This window comes from Alligator mississippiensis, chromosome 6 (genome assembly GCF_030867095.1).
Source record: "Alligator mississippiensis isolate rAllMis1 chromosome 6, rAllMis1, whole genome shotgun sequence".
NCBI lineage: Eukaryota > Metazoa > Chordata > Crocodylia > Alligatoridae > Alligator > Alligator mississippiensis.
Window position 1 is genome coordinate 15,858,878 of NC_081829.1, and position 14,450 is coordinate 15,873,327.

Here is a 14,450-nt window from a genome sequence, read left to right on the forward strand (position 1 = left end):
GAAGCAAAGAAGTAGAATGTAACCATTGGGGGAAAAATGAAAAACTAATGGAAAATGATAAGCTATGAAGTATAAAAAAACTGATAAGGGATGGTAAAGACGTGAGGGAAAATCCATATCCAGAAGGGCTAAGGAGTTTTTAGCCCTGCTAGGCTGCCTATGGCAGACCACCAGCTCAATCCCAAGATCCAACTACAAGCTTTTTAACGGCAGGCCCCTGGTGGCAGCCGGCCTCGGGCCCCGGCTTTCAGGGCGGCAGGCAGATGGCCAGCTGGTCCAGGGTCTGATCCAACTTCCCAGGCCCAGAAAAGGGCAGAACCAGCCCCGTCCCGCTCTGGCCCAAAAGGCCCGGCTGCCTATGGCACACAGGATTCCTAGGCAAGGCAGTTGCTCCGGACACCATGTCATGCCCGGCATGTGAAGGAGAGGCCTGTCTGGCACCAGGTCAACCCGGGCCTGGTCAGGTGACTGCTCCAGACACCACGTCACCCTGAGCATGTGAACGGCAGGCCACTCAGGCACCAGGTCAGCCCAGGCATGTGAATGGCAGGCTGCCCAGGCACAAATCCAGCTTCGCCTCGGTGACCTGCCCAAGGGCTGGGCAGGCTGGGGCTAATTCAAAGGGTCTCAGCAGGTACGCGGGGCCCCAGAGTCAGTGCCCAGTGTAGGGGATGCATACAGATGCACATGCATCCCCTGAGATCAGCTATATACCCCCTGTAAGCACCAGCCACAAAACCGGAAGTGCTGGCAGAAGTGCACTTCTGGTTTCGCTAGTGGCTTGGCAATCAGTTGCTGGGAGACCACCCCCCCCCCCCCCCGAATTGGCAATCGGCAGCTGCCTCCTCCCCTCCCCCCCTCCCCCCCTTAGCAATCTGATGCCCCCCTAGACTCAGGAGGCACCAATTGCCCGTGTATATTTGGAACAAAACAATTTAACTACTGGTGTAATTAGAGGTTGACAATCTACAGTCTGTAGACTGAATCTGGCCAAAAACAAGGTCCATTCCAGCATGGGGAATTGGTAGTACAAACCTGTGCCAAGCCATTCATCCCCTCCACCACTGTGGATCCTGTTGCTCTACCATTTCTGCACTTGTCCTTATTGTAGCAGGGATGGGGATCAGTGGTGAGGGTCAGTGCAGGCAGCTGGCCAATCCAGGGGGCAGAGACTTACAGCCTGCTGCAGAATCTGGGTTGCAAAACGTGGCCCACACCAGAAAGGTTGCCAAACCCTGGTGTAGGTCCATTACAAAATGGAGTAAATTGTTAATAATGGCGCAGGAAAGTTAGGTGTGTTCCATATATGTTTTTGTTCTGTATTTGGAAAGAAGCAGGCTGATATACTTTGACACAGAAGGATGAAGTACTTTCTACACATTAGTAACTGAGAGTATTAAACCACATACATTAGGGATAAATATTTTTAAAATTAAGAGGCATGGATAATTTACACTCAGGAGTTTTAAAAGAGTTGCCTGAGGGGGTCTCGGTTCCCCTGATATTAATTTTTAATAGAGTGTGACCCAAGTAATCATGAGCAGCTTAGTCTGACATCAATCCTGGGCAAATAATTGAAAAGATGATGTGGGAGTTAATGAATTAAGGGACAGGAATATAAATAATACCAATCAAAATGATTTTATATAAAATAGATTTAATCTAACAAACCCAATTTCATTTTTCAATAAAATTACAGGCTTTGTTGATAAAGGTAACCACTCAGGAGTAATATATTTAACACAGTTCTTAGGCATTAGACTTGGAATCACAAGTCAGTGACAGAGCCAGAACAAGAACTTTTGACGCCCAACTGTGCACTCAGTCCTGCCTCTACACAGAGCTCTATTTGCTATCACTTGTTTAATATTAAATGTCAGACTACAGAATCAGTTGGTCAAAGAAAACGAAACCCTTTTTCCTGCTAATATAGGATATTTTTTGTAAATAATCTTCAACCTCCCTAATGTATTGCATTAACACACATGCATTTTATCTTTCACTAGGTCCTTCTTTCAGCAGCTGGGTCTACATGAGACGTTAACTGCGCAGTTGTTACTGTGCAGCCATTTAGTACTAATATATATACAAGTACTAAATGACTGAGCAGTTACTGCAGTTAGTGCGCAGTAGTGTCGCCAAGTGGCTTTTAGGTGATGCTAACTGTGCAGTAACTCTTTACTACTGTGCAGTAGCATTGCATCATGCTTCCTGCCAAGCGATACTACTGTACAGTAGTAACAAGTTACTGAGCAGTCAGTGTCTCATGTAGACACAGCCAGCATGTCTAACGCTACTTAAATCTGGATACTTCTTGTACAAAATTGTTATAGCTGTAAAATCTCAGTCATCTGTTTCTTGTGTCCTCCAAATGCTGTTAGAAGATAGAAGAATGTGCTTGAAGAATTTGGGTCCCACATCCAATAAACAGAAACTTATTACTTTCATTCCCATTGTAATATTGATCAAATAGAATTCTTATAGACTCAGATGGAAGTCACATGTATACCTCCTGGAACTCTACTGTTGTTTACTGTGAATTAATATCTATAGGGAAATGTCTCCCTAGTTTCCACTATGGATCTTGCATTTATTCTGCATGTATTCCATTTATGCAACCCTCATTACTCAGAAAAATCAGAAGTGCCAGAAACTCCATGAAATCCACTAGGTATTCACTATTGCCACTGATTTTACTTGGAACACACTCAAATTACAGTGATTAGTAGAAGCAGCATAGATAAATAGAAATGACTTAGTCTATGTTTTATACTAAGCCTGTTCATTAATGAATGCCTTATATATTTATGCAACACAAAATCTTCTGTGTCCTGTCCCTAGTCAGTGGGAATTTTTTAGAAATGTACAAATTGCCATACCATACTAGTGTTTATTTCCAACACTGGCCAGTATTGTTAACTTAAAAAAGGTGTGCAAAATGTCTAATAGGCAGCTAAGGAGCAACTTTCCTTTGGGGAATATCTTCCTATCCCTTATAGGTTAGAAATATCTTATACCTTGAATTATGACAGTGTATAAAGATGTTTGATGACAGGCAGAGGAGAGGGCCAAGGACAAGAAGTATGTGAAAATATGTGAGAACTCAGCCACAAATGTGGGTTTTAGATTTTGTTCTAAAGGTATAAAAGTTCTGGGTCTTTCTTATTCGTTCTAGAAATTGGGAGATGAAGGTAGCTGTGTTAGTTTAAGTCAAGCAAAGGCAGGGCAGCATCTTAGGCCAGGTACAGAAGTTAAACTTATTGCATGCTAGATGCACAGAAAGCGCTCTATAGCCAAAACCAAACAGACAGTTAGGGCACATGGAGTGATGTAAAAATGGCAGCTCCCACTCTAAAACAACCCTGGATGGATGTGGTATCAGACTTCAGCACTGTAGGTTAGAGCGCCATAACTTACATCTGTACCACATCCCATTGCAACTCACAGTAGGTCACCTTCTGCTGACATCCCATGGAGCATTGTGGCACCCAGCTCACCCCCTCTCCAAGAGTGGCACTCTAGGCTTAGCTAGAGCTTGAGTGATCTGCCCAAGTACCAGGCTAGCCTTGCCCCTGGGCTATCACTGAAAAGAGTCAGAAAACCCCTGTTTCCAACCCTACCCCAGCTGTTCCTTCAGGCCAGCTATGAGTCACTGTCTGGTATTATCGCTCAATGCGCAGATTCCATCTCCCCCATCTGGCCATTTGTAAAGATTGCAGCTTTCAATCAAGTGCTGTGCTGTTTGCAGGACTGCACATTCACAATGGGTGCTAAGATGTTCATTTTGTACAGTGTTGTTTTGAAGTGTCCATATCCAGATCTCAAGTTGGGGTCAAGTCTGTTCAACTTGACCCATATTTCTCTGTCAAGGTCAAAGCATGTGGGTCAAGTCTGTCCAGCTTGTGGGTCAAAGTCGAAGTGTGTGGGTCAAGTCTGTTCAGCTTCTCTGTCAAGGTCATGCCCAATGAGGGACTTGTTGGTGTTCATCTAAAACACTGTCGGAATAGATTTCAGACTGGATTATTCTGAACAATCATTTAATTTCCATTTATCTCACCCCTTATCTAAATTTATCACAACACACAAGGCCACAGTACCTGGCCTGTTGGGCTCTCCACAGGCCCAGAAATCTGGCATCGGGGAAGCAGTTAGGGTCTTTCTTCTTATGTTATTTTGTATAATGTGCAAGAGTGCAAGGAATACATCTATGCTGTGTAAGTTGTGCAGCCTGCTAAGAGTTTCACTGCACTGTTAAGTGTCAAGCTTTTTAGTGCAACAACTTTTAGACCATACAGGAGCACAGTAATTTGCTGGGTTGTATACCATTGCAAGTGTGGTGCTTCTGTGTACTTTGAAGTTGGCACCCCATATTGTGTTGGCTAAACATTTTAAGGCAGATACACATCCAGAGACTTTATTGCTAACCTTCTGAATGTGATTTTTATAGGTGAGGGAATGGTCTAATGTGACTTCTTGGTAAGTTGGAGTATGTTCATGGGGAAGGATATAGTTGCCTACTCTGATATTCAGCATGCTCTTGGATTGGCAATTGTCCACATGGAAGACTGATGATACTGATTTACTGATGCTCCTCACTGAACTCGTGCCTCACAAACAACCCTCCCCTCATCCCAACCAACCCCCATGCCATTGGCCTGCAACTACCACACCACTGGCCTGGAATGAGGGTATGGCGCCAGGCTCAGCACCCCACCCCTACTATTGTTGGGGGCTTATCAGTTTGTGTTACATTGAGTGGAGCCATGAATCTGTGCAATTGAAAACAGACCACCCCAACCATCAAGATTGTATTGTTTTCCTGATAAAGGCCAATGTGTTTACCCAGATCCACCTGATACAAATCCTAACCCAAAAAGACCCTAATATATGCTGAAAGCTTTTTTGAGCCCCATAGACAAGGTGTAACCAAAAAGCGAAACTGCAGTTTTACTGGGGATCATTCTGGCACCATTTGGCAGAGCAGCTATGAAGGAGTACCACTGCAGGTAAGGCAGAGCAGGAAATAGCCTCCATAGCACCCCCCACCTCCCAATTCCCTCCCTTTCCTCCTGGAGAACCAGAGAAGGTTCATCCCTCTGGGCCCTGATGCTTGGGTTTCCCAGCCCACCCTGCTTCCACAGCAGTGAGATGGAACCCAGGCATCCAGGTTTTCCCAGCTGGGAGCTGGAACACCGGTGTTTTGTGCTGTGGTCAGAACTGGGTCAGAGGAGCTGCACAGCTTCCGGCCCTGCATGGGGGAAAGGGTCCAGACAGGGGACTCACCAGGGGTCCCTTGGTGTCTTCCTTGTCTGCAGGCTCCATATTTGTGGACAGGAGGCCTGGTCATGAAGCCTGAGATGCTGGATCCAGGATGGTCACTTGGACACCTGCAAAGCACTGGAGACATGTGCAGAGACAGTGTCAGCAACATGAGGACCAAAGGGAACCCTCATTGTGGGGTGCTAGAATGGACAGGTTGGTAACTGCTTACACCCACAGTGCCACAGCACTTGCATGAGTCATCTAGGCCTAGGAATGCACTGTGAAGGTCCAAGAACAAAGTCTATGGATGGCCAGCTGCTCTCTGAGGAAGGCCGCTTTCTGAGGGAGACTACTGCAGAGCTGAGTTGCAGTACCAGGATATGGAGTTTATGCACAGGGGTCAAAGACTGCTTGGGTTCCAGCTACAACACCCCTGAGTTGCATCAGTGCCACCTCCTGGGGGAGACCGTTTCCTTCCCAGGCCAGAGTGGTGGGGCAGGCTGCCCCAGCATGGAGAGAGAGCCCCGCTCCAGGGACTTCTCCCTGGGATAACATGCCCAAAAGTCCCACAGGGGGACGCCCTGGATGGTGCTCGAGGGGGAATTCTCCACACCACACATTGATTGGGAGATGATAGGGGTAGGGAGGCTCCGGGACAGACGGTGTGGCACATGGAAGTCCAAGGATCCAGGAACACATCTGGTGGGGCCCACTCTAGGAAGCAGCCGTGTGGGAGGGGAGGGGGACTAGGCTGCTCGAGACCCCATGCCAGGGCCATGCCAATGGCGTAGGGGCAACCAACATGGGTTCATTAGAGGCAGGTCCTGTCAGATAAACCTGGTGGCCTTCTATGACCAGGTCACAAAAACCTTGGATGCAGGTGTCACAGTGGACATAGTCTTTCTGGACTTTAGGAAGGCCTTCAACACTGTCTCTCACCCCATTCTCATTAAAAAATTAGGTAACTGCGACGTCGATGCCTACACAGTCAGATGCGTTGCCAGCTGGCTGGAGGGCCGCACCCAGAGAGTGGTGGTGGATGGGTCTTTTTCAACCTGGAGGGGTGTGGGCAGTGGTGTTCCCCAGGGCTCGGTCCTTGGGCCCGCGCTGTCCAACATCTGCATCGGTGACTTGGATGAGGGGGTGAAAAGCACCTTGTTCAAATTTGCAGATGACACTAAGATGTGGGGAGAAGTGGGCATGCTGAAGGAGAGGGACAGCCTGCGACCCATAAAATCATTGTCACCAAACTGGTTCATCACTATGCTGAGATTAGTTCATGGATGAAGAACAGTTAATTGAAGCAGAACCAAAGCAAGATAGAGATAATACTGGTGGGCAGAGAGTAAAGAATCTACAGCTTAGAAGTCTTCATAGATTTCTCATGGGGACTTATCTTATATTTGTGTGTGTAAGGTTATGCATAGTACTTTTCAATATTCTTACCAGGAAGGAGATGCTATCCCAGTGGATGATGATCTAACTTCAATGATACACGCCTTAATCACTTAATACCTGGCCTACTGCAAAGCTGTATACCTGGGCACGAAATCATTAGTCTTTAAGAAACTTCAGCTATCACATAATTCTGCAGTGTGTCTCTTCAGCAATGCAAATTACAGTTCACACATCTAACAACTGTCCTTTCCTACCTACAATGTTTTTCTTGAAATGTTAGACAAGCATTTAGACACAAAACACTCTTCCTCAATTATGGGAAAGAAGCACACAATCTAAATGAAGCACCTGGGAAATCCTTTGTTTGCCATCTTCAACAAAAACTGCACAAACTAATCCCCCAGTCTTCCATTCTAGCAACATTTTATAACAGAGATGTCAAATATGTGCCTCGTGGGCCAGATCTGACCCGTGGAGTCACTCCATCTATTCCACTCGCTACAGATGGGCCAGGGAATTTGTGGGCATGGGTAGTACTGGGTAGGGCCTGCTGCAGAAACCATGGTCCTGGAGCCATTTTGGGCATGGCCAGCAGCTGCAAAAAGAATGAGCGAGGACTGTGCTGACACAGGCCCAGACCCCGTGCCTTGTAGCCACTTGCCCTGCCACCCTCCCATTTGCTCCATCTCTGTTGCAGCAAGTGGCATCCTAGCTTGCAGACACTCAGCCCATCACTTCTGCAGCCTCCACCACTGGACCTACCACTTCTTCTGGTCCCACTGTAGTCACTGCTGGCCTGCTCATGGATCTGGCCCACAAGGAGCCTTCTGGTTCAGATACAGCGCAGGACAGTTTGACAGCCCTGTTTTACACAGTCCCCAAGATACACAAACATGGTCAACTTGGCAGACCTGCCATATCTGTGTAGAACTATAAGGGTTCATAGAAACCATTCTCAAACTGCTTATTACTTAGAGAATAAGTTATCTACAAACATACAACAGATTTCTTCAACAAAAGTGAAATAATAAACACTTCCTTGAGCAGACATTATTTGCAACAACAGGTGTCCTTAGCCTACATACTAACATCCCACCAACCATGCCCCTCAGAATACCATCACATATTGGAGCCTATAAGAAAAAGCATTAAACAATTATGACATATTTGAAGAAGACCACACCTGAAAAAAAATATTCCCAACCTTTTGTCCTTCTACTCCTGACACTCAGACCCACCCTCCACATCTTCATCAGAAGCAAACTTCTTGCTGATCAACAAGCACCAAGGGGAACAAGACACTTCCTGAACAACAGATGTAAAACTGGCCAATGCATCGCTACAGTCACATAATCAACATGGCTCACACAAAAAATCATCACAGTCTATTTAGGCTACTTCTTTCGAGATTTGAGGACGGGCATTTTGATCCCAAAAGCTTGTTTAATATCCCTCCCATCTGTAAAGTTGGTCCAGTTAAATATATTATGAGACAAATTTTAATTCTTATATGTTCCCTGTATCATCACAAATGCAACAACACTATCAAACTTCACTATATCAAGTTCCTGGGTCTCATTCTTTTTCTTCAAAGTGCTTAGTGGTCTGGGACCAAGACATCTAACTGTTCACCTGAAATTCCAGGATAGGGACAATAGTCGATAATTCTGCTTCTCAGGTTCAATGGATCTTTCCCTGGCAAAAGACATCTAATCAGGAGGCACATTTTTAGCAGAGGTTAGTCCAAAACTGTGGAGAAAGTTTCCAAAGAATTTTTAAAAATGCCTTAAACTTCACAAAGTAAAAGATGCATTTCTTTGAGTTTGCCTTCAGTAACAAACGCATAGCTTGGTAGACATAAATAAGTAAACCAACCCTGACATAATTTCCTCATTTAATAGAAAAGGGACAAAGAGAATTGCATGAAGCAATCATTAGTAATGTTGCTTAATAGAATTTCAGAAGGCACTTGGTGTAGATGTGATGAGGGCTATGTTAGTAACAGTCAGAAAGAATAGAAAAAGTTGATGAGAAAGCTTTCTGGGCTCATGGTAGAGGTGATATCTTTTATTCGATCAACAACATTTTTGCAAAAAAATTCTTTAATTGTTTATATGTTCATAAGTCCCACTTGTGACTGGATGAATCCCTCGTCTCAGTGAAACACCGCTTCCACGATCAGTCAGAGATGATCCTTCAGTTGGCCCCCCATGAAGGGTTATGGAGATAGAGTCTGAATCCTTGAATGTGGTGTGATTTTTAATAGAAAGCCAGTGCACGTTTTTTGGAGGAACGGTCTCTCAGGGGCAGGTCTTCAGTTTCATTCCTATGCATGTATTTAGTTACAGTGCTTCTCAGTGACCAATGCTGGAGATTACTCATAGGTGTAAATTAGGGTGGCCATCATAGGGGACATTCTGGTTTTCTGCTACTCCGTCCTCTACCGATATGAAACTGGATGCCTTTATGTCCTCTATTTTTCTCTTCAAGAGAATAGAGGACATAACAACGTCCGGTTTCATATCAATAGAGGATAGAGGACAACCGGACTGTGCTCTACGATGGCCAAATCCAACAGACAAAATGCTGCGCAGCCCCCTGAATGCTGGCTGGTAGCCAGAAGTGCAGGGGATGTTTTGCTTGAGCTCCTGCTGGAGAGGACTGGGGGATCAGGCAGATTATTGCGAGTAAAAATGACATAAAGGCGCATGCTGGGCTGGTGGCAACTGGGTTCTGCCCTACAAGGAGACACTGTTTTGAAGAGAGACTGAGTGCCACTGGGGTGTGCATTGTCACTTCCTAGGGTCTGTGCTGTTTGGACACATGCTGTAGCATGAATGCTGCATGGCCCTGGAGGCTGGGACCACACAGCAAGCTCCCACAGGTGGTGGCAGCAGGAGCGTGGTGGCAACAAGCAGGGAGCTGTAGTGCTGACACTGGTGTGGGGGGCGAGCGTCAACCACTGGTCGACGACCACCCTCAGGTGCCACCGGCAGCATTGGTGGCAGCCAGTGGTTTCAGTTTCATAGTCGGTAGGGTCGGAAGGGATCTGAGATCATCTAGTCCGACCCTCTGCCGTGGCAGGAAAGAATACCGGGGTCAAACGACCCCGGCCAGATGTTTGTCCAGTCTCCTTTTAAAGACCCCCAGGGTAGGAGCCAGCACCACTTCTTTTGGAAGTTGGTTCCAGGTCCTAGCTGCCCTGACAGTGAAATAGTGCTTCCTAATGTCTAGCCTGAAACTACCCTCCGCTAGCTTGTGTCCATTGTTTCTTGTAACTCCCGGGATTGCTCGGGGGAACAGGGACTCCCCCAATACCTGCTGGTCCCCCTTGACTAATTTGTAGACTGCCACTAGATGCCCTCTCAGCCTTCTCTTTTGGAGGCTGAACAGGTTCAGGTCCCTCAGCCTCTCCTTGTAGGGCCTGCCCTGCTGACCCCAATCATGCAGGTGGCCCTGCTTTGGACCCTCTCCATATTGGCCACATCCCTCCTGAAGTGCGGTGCCCAGAAATGGACACAGTACTCCAGTTGCGGCCTGACCAGTGTCACGTAGAGGGGGAGGATCACCTCCTTGGACCTGCTTGTGATGCATCTGTGGATGCACAACAAGGTATGGCTGGCCTTCCTGACCGCGTCCCCATTTCGTCGGCCCATGTTCATTGTGGCATCAATGATGACTCCAAGATCCTTTTCTGTCTCAACACTGGCGAGAAAGGAGTTCCCCAGCCTGTAGGTGTGCCACTGGTTCTTCCTCCCCAGGTGCAGCACCTTGCACTTGTCAGTGTTGAACCCCATCCTGTTCTCTTCGGCCTACCCCTGTAACCTGTAACCAGGCTTGCAGCCTGTTCCTTCCTACTAGCATACGCACTTCCCCCCACATCTTAGTGTCATCTGCGAACTTGAACAGAGTGCTTTCTACCCCCTCGCCCAAGTCACTGATGAAGATGTTGAATAGTGCGGGTCCGAGGACCGAGCCCTGGTAACCCCACTGCCCACATCCCTCCAGGTCAAATAAGACCCGTCCACCACCACCCTCTGGGTGCGGCCCTCCAGCCAGTTAGTGACCCATCTGACCGTGTAGGCATCAACACCACTGTCTCCTAGTTTCTTACTGAGAATGGGGTGAGAGACTGTGTTGAAGGCCTTCCTGAAGTCCAGAAAGACTATATCCACTGTGACACCTGCATCCAAGGACTTGATGACCTTGTCGTAGAAGGCCACCAGGTTGGTTTGACAAGATCTGCCCCTAATGAACCCATGCTGGTTGCCCCTGAGCATAACCTCCCCTGCTGGCCTGATCGCAGACCGCCCACAGACGTCACCAGCGGTGTCGGTGGCAAGAGGGGAGTGGCAAGCATCTACCGGTGGCTGGTGCCCACCCACAGGTGCCACCGGCAGCGTTGGCGGCAGCTAGTGGTGATTGCAGACCACCCGCAGATGCCACCAGTAGTGTCAGCAGCGAGGGGGCAGTGGCAAGCGCCAGCCAGTGGTTGGTGCCCACCCGCAGATGCCACTGGAGGCGTCAGTGGTGGCCAGCGGCGATCGCAGACCACCCGCAGATGCCACCAGCGGTTTCGGTGGCAAGAGGGGAGTGGCAAGCGCCCACCGGTGGTTGGTGCCCACCCGCAGGCGCCACCAGCAGCATCGGCGGTGGCCAGTGGCAATCAGGGACCGTCCGCAGACGCCACCAGTGGTGTCAGCGGCAAGGATGTGGGGTGGCGAATGCCAACCAGCAGCATCTTTTCGCAGGGGGTGCACCGCCATGCTCACGCATGGCCCGTGCTCTAGATAGGAGATGGGGCTCCCCGTCCTAGCAGGGCAATGGAGCGGGGCACCCGGGGGGCTCCACAGGGGCGGGAAAGGGAGGGCGGCTGTACCGGGGGAAGCCTCTGCCCCCTCGAGGGGTGTCTCGCGGGACGGGCCCGCACGTGCAGACGGGCCATGGACGCGGCTGGCTGGGGCAGGGCGCTCGGGAGCCGCGGGAGGGGAGGGCGTGTCCCTGCGGGCGGGAACCCCCCCTAGGCCGGGTGCGGGCGGGCGGGGCGGGGCGGGGGTGCCCGTGCAGGGCCGGGGGCGGCGCTCCCTCCTCCCTCCCCTCCCCCCGACTGCGCATCAGAAACATGGCGGCGGCGAGGGACTGAGCAGCCCAGCGCTCGGCGGCCGCGCAGGCAGGTGAGGGGCGCGGGCGCGGGCGCGAGCGCGGGGCTGGGCCGGGCCCGGCCCGGCCGCCTCCGGGAGAGGGCGCGGGTGGGGCGGCCCCGCGGCGGGGGCGGGGGCAGGTCTAGCGGGGCGCGGGGGCCCCGCACAGGCCCGGCCCGGCCCCTGTCAGCGGCCGTGGAGGCCGCGGGGCGGTGGTGCTGAGCTCCGACCCAGGCCCGGGCTGCTGGGCGAGGGGCTGGGAAGGAGATGCCGAGGCCTGGCGGGTCGGTGCCGCCCCCCGCTGCCCGGCTCATGAAGCGGCCTGGATGGAGGGTGTGAGGTTTTGAGGGGTGTTTTGTGTCTGTCTCTATATTTAAAAATAAATAAATAAATAAATAAACATCCCGCTCCCCCTGCAGCGCTTCCTCAGGCTCCCGCGGGTGTCTGACCTCAGCCGTCGGTGCATCCCGCGCCAGCCCTCGTCCTGTCCCTGATATTTCTCATATTTTCTTTGCCTCGAAGGGAAAAGCGCTGCCTCCAAACGGGCACGATTTTTGTGGCATGGCGTGGCGGTCCATTTGTTATCAGCTGTAATTCCCTGTAAAGTTTGTTTTGTGGGGTTTTTTTGTTTTTTTTTAAGGGTAAGTGTTTCTTTTTATTGCCAAAATCAAGGGAAGACTTTATGTTTTCGTTTCAGTCCTACAGAGGAGTTTGTGTAGGCAAATCTTGGCTGTCTTTGCTGTGGCTCCGTATACAGCCTTGAAGAAGCTTGCAAAATTGAGGCCTTTTTTCCTGCGCTTGGGCTTAATAGTCTTGGAGAAAAGTGTTGCATTTTTCAGTGTGTGCCCTGTATGATGTGTTCATGTGCTGTGTGCGCTGTCTTCCTGTACAAGACAGGTTAGTGCTGTCGTTTTGTCTGTTTCTGCCTAAAATACTGTGTAATATCTGGCACCTGTTGCTTGGCCAATCATTTCTCCTTCCTGCAATATAAGTTGCTGTGTCACAGTACTCATGGGGTTAAATTTCAGGAGGCATTTGCTCTTCCTAAATGTCCCAAGTGTCTGAGCAGTTAGAAGTGCATGTTCATTTTTTTTTAAGCCAGGGGGAGACTTTGGTTTGCGGATAAAGGCTTTGTGGATAAAACTTCAGGCTCTCCTTTCTGGGACCAGGTTCAAATCCAAAGCAAGAGTCTTAAAAACCGGCCGACTTGTATTCACGTGGCCAGGGGAGAGAATTGCAGAGAGGCAAGCAGGGTCATTGACAGTTGGCTTGGCATCCCGGTCATTTGCTAGGGATTTAGGTATCTCATCAATTTTGCTTACCTAAGCAGATGGAGAATGTAGCCCTTCCTCTGTTTTACTTTATCTTGTAGCTTTCTAAGAAAAGGCTTGGGTTGTTGATAAAATGAACTTCAGGGGGAAGACTGACTGGACCATCTACCTCTGTACTAGTTTTTAGTAATTTAAGAGGTGTTTAGGCACAGTAAAGATGAATGCTTTTGCAAATGCTAAGATAAAGGGATAGATGAGGAAATGCATGGGGTGCTTATGTAGCTACTTTCATCAAAAACAGCTTCACCATCCTACAGGAGGCTGAGGAGCATTCTTAGTAGTAGTTCACAGAGGGGAAATCAAGGTAAGGAGAGTAGCCCAAGATGCGCAGGAAATCCCTTCTCTAACCTGCAGGACTCTGATGCTGTTCTTTAAGTTGATCGTCACAGAACACTTCCAGGCAATTCTTTCTTTCCTTATTTCCATGTGGACCCTTTGGGATGTTGCTACGATACTCCTACCAGTGTAGCAGGTAATAAAGAGGGACGGAATTAGAGCACGGTGCTGGAATACCACATTTAATAATGTGGTTTCTTGCTGCCGAGACACTGCTGGTGAGGAGTAAAGGGTAATCCCAGTCACTGGACAGATGAACCCTGTAATTACTATCCCTGTTGGCTTGAAGAAAACATCTGATTTTCCTTTATGGCCCTCAGAATCTTACGGTGTGATAGACCAGGAGGTGGAACAAGAAAGAATTTGAGAATTTTATGAACAGTAAGGCTTTTACACACAAATACTGTGCCAAATTTGATGTTGCTGCATGTCATCCAGGTTTAATTTAGAGTCATTGGTAGAAAATGAAGGTTGGAAGGGACTTCAAGAGGTCATCTAGTTCAACCCCCTGCTTCAAAGCAGGACTTTACACAGTTTACACATTTTTGAAGCTGCTGCTTACAATCATGACAGTATTTCCAAGCCTGCATGATTAAAATTATGGGGGCTAAGCACCTAAATAAATGTCATCCTTGTTAGACTTGCTGGATACTGCTTCTGATACTGCCAGTTGAATCCTTGAATCTCTTTGAAAGTTATGGGGTCAGTATCTGAAAATGAGATCGGCTACTTATGTGCCTAAAATATAGACATGGAGATCTAAGTTTAGGTACCCATGCTCAACAGTTTTGGCTTTAATTTACATAGTACTCTTCTGTCATTGCTTATATAAGGCATGTTGCTTAACAGTGGGTAAAGGCAGTGATGTGATATTAAGTTCCTATTGATTTCTTTGAAAGTCAGTACAACTGATCAGAAAGAATGTGTATCAATCAAAGATGCATTTCTAAATAAGGCAGGGTAGTTTTTCACCTTAGAGACT

General features: G+C 48.5%; 1 protein-coding gene across 7 annotated transcripts in view; it reads left to right on the forward strand.

Annotated features, from left to right (window-relative positions):
• The first annotated feature begins 11,738 nt into the window (after positions 1-11,738).
• Positions 11,739-14,450, forward strand: part of SCMH1 (Scm polycomb group protein homolog 1) — a 149,957-nt gene continuing 147,245 nt past the window's right edge. For 3 of the 7 annotated variants that reach the window (XM_014605108.3, XM_019489023.2, XM_059729653.1), the window contains exon 1: positions 11,750-11,834. The gene's annotated coding sequence lies outside the window, so the exon portion shown is untranslated. Of the gene's footprint in view, positions 11,835-14,450 lie in introns of all 7 variants that reach the window. The other 4 variants (XM_019489037.2, XM_006259451.4, XM_019489050.2 and 1 more) reach the window with 4 other exon arrangements.